Source organism: Lethenteron reissneri, chromosome 71, assembly GCF_015708825.2.
Source record: "Lethenteron reissneri isolate LAM-NWPU_2019-01 chromosome 71, ASM1570882v1, whole genome shotgun sequence".
Classification (NCBI taxonomy): Eukaryota; Metazoa; Chordata; class Hyperoartia; order Petromyzontiformes; family Petromyzontidae; genus Lethenteron; species Lethenteron reissneri.
The window spans coordinates 2,971,941-2,974,440 of NC_083849.1; the positions used below are offsets into that span (position 1 = coordinate 2,971,941).

The 2,500-nt window shown below is 59.8% G+C and overlaps 1 protein-coding gene across 1 annotated transcript in view; it reads right to left on the reverse strand.

The window, feature by feature from the left end:
- The window catches only part of LOC133361200 (collagen alpha-2(XI) chain-like), a 53,839-nt gene that overhangs the window by 42,555 nt on the left and 8,784 nt on the right, over positions 1-2,500 (reverse strand). The window lies entirely within an intron of this gene.

Consider the following 2,500-nt stretch of genomic DNA (forward strand, 5'->3'; position numbering starts at 1 on the left):
AGAGAGCGGGAGAGAGAGCGGGAGAGAGAGCGGGAGAGAAGAGCGGGAGAGAGAGCGGGAGAGAGAGCGGGAGAAGAGAGCGAGGGAGAGAGAGAGCGGGAGAGAGAGCGGGAGAGAGAGCGGGAGAGAGAGCGGGAGAGAGAGCGGAGAGAGAGCGGGGAGAGAGAGCGGGAGAGAGAGCGGGAGAGAGAGCGGGAGAGAGAGCGGGAGAGAGAGCGGGAGAGAGAGCGGGAGAGAGCGGGAGAGAGAGCGGGAGAGAGAGCGGGAGAGAGAGCGGGAGAGAGAGCGGGAGAGAGAGCGGGAGAGAGAGCGGGAGAGAGAGCGGGAGAGAGAGCGGGAGAGAGAGCGGGAGAGAGAGCGGGAGAGAGAGCGGGAGAGAGAGCGGGAGAGAGAGCGGGAGAGAGAGCGGGAGAGAGAGCGGGAGAGAGAGCGGGAGAGAGAGCGGGAGAGAGAGCGGGAGAGAGAGCGGGAGAGAGAGCGGGAGAGAGAGCGGGAGAGAGAGCGGGAGAGAGAGCGGGAGAGAGAGCGGGAGAGAGAGCGGGAGAGAGAGCGGGAGAGAGAGCGGGAGAGAGAGCGGGAGAGAGAGCGGGAGAGAGAGCGGGAGAGAGAGCGGGAGAGAGAGCGGGAGAGAGAGCGGGAGAGAGAGCGGGAGAGAGAGCGGGAGAGAGAGCGGGAGAGAGAGCGGGAGAGAGAGCGGGAGAGAGAGCGGGAGAGAGAGCGGGAGAGAGAGCGGGAGAGAGAGGCGGGAGAGAGAGCGGGAGAGAGAGCGGGAGAGAGAGCGGGAGAGAGAGCGGGAGAGAGAGCGGGAGAGAGAGCGGGAGAGAGAGCGGGAGAGAGAGCGGGAGAGAGAGCGGGAGAGAGAGCGGGAGAGAGAGCGGGAGAGAGAGCGGGAGAGAGAGCGGAGAGAGAGCGGGAGAGAGAGCGGGAGAGAGAGCGGGAGAGAGAGCGGGAGAGAGAGCGGGAGAGAGAGCGGGAGAGAGAGCGGGAGAGAGAGCGGGAGAGAGAGCGGGAGAGAGAGCGGGAGAGAGAGCGGGAGAGAGAGCGGGAGAGAGAGCGGGAGAGAGAGCGGGAGAGAGAGTGAGCGAGAGGTGGGGGTTTACATGAAGCAAAGTTATTATAAAAAAAAAATTACGAAATGATGAACGAAGCAAAGTGCCGACTACACCGAGCATCTTCTTGTTTCCACCGATCGTAAAAAAAAAAACTTAAAAAAGAGAGCGGAAAAGAGAGAGTGGGAGATAGGGAGACAGTGCGGGAGATAGGGAGACAGCTACAGGAAGAGCGGGAGATAGAGAGAGAGCTAGAGAGAGATAGAGAGAGTTCACAGATGCTGAGCCGCCAATGCTGAGAGTCTGGGTTCGAGCCCTGGGTCTGGGTCTGTGTGGTTTCGTATTGGCCTTGTCAGAGACACTGAGAGTCTGGGTTCGAGCCCTGGGTCTGGGTGTGTCTCTGTGTGGGTTCGTATTGGCCATGTCAGAGACACTGAGTGTCTGGGTTCGAGCCCTGGGTCTGTGTCTGTGCGGGTTCGTATTGGCCATGTCAGAGACACTGCGAGTCTGGGTTCGAGCCCTGGGTCTGTGTCTGTGTGGGTTCGTATTGGCCATGTCAGAGACACTGCGAGTCTGGGTTCGAGCCCTGGGTCTGGGTCTGTGTCTGTGTGGGTTCGTATTGGCCATGTCAGAGACTCTGAGAGTCTGGGTTCGAGCCCTGGGTCTGGGTCTGTGTCTGAGTGGGTTCGTATTGGCCATGTCAGAGACACTGAGAGTCTGGGTTCGAGCCCTGGGTCTGGGTCTGTGTGGGTTCGTATTGGCCGTGTCAGAGACACTGAGAGTCTGGGTTCGAGCCCTGGGTCTGGGTTTGTGTGGGTTCCTAATGGCCATGTGAGAGACACTGAGAGTCTGGGTTCGAGCCCTGGGTCTGTGTCTGTGTGGGTTCGTATTGGCCATGTCAGAGACACTGAGAGTCTGGGTTCGAGCCCTGGGTCTGGGTCTGTGTGGGTTCGTATTGGCCATGTCAGAGACACTGAGAGTCTGGGTTCGAGCCCTGGGTCTGTGTCTGTGCGGGTTCGTATTGCCCATGTCAGAGACACTGCGAGTCTGGGTTCGAGCCCTGGGTCTGGGTCTGTGTCTGTGTGGGTTCGTATTGGCCATGTCACAGACTCTGAGAGTCTGGGTTCGAGCCCTGGGTCTGGGTCTGTGTCTGTGTGGGTTCGTATTGGCCATGTCAGAGACACTGAGAGTCTGGGTTCGAGCCCTGGGTCTGGGTCTGTGTGGGTTCGTATTGGCCGTGTCAGAGACACTGAGAGTCTGGGTTCGAGCCCTGGGTCTGGGTTTGTGTGGGTTCCTAATGGCCATGTGAGAGACACTGAGAGTCTGGGTTCGAGCCCTGGGTCTGTGTCTGTGTGGGTTCGTATTGGCCTTGTCAGAGACACTGAGAGTCTGGGTTCGAGCCCTGGGTCTGGGTTTGTCTCTGTGTGGGTTCGTATTGGCCATGCCAGAGA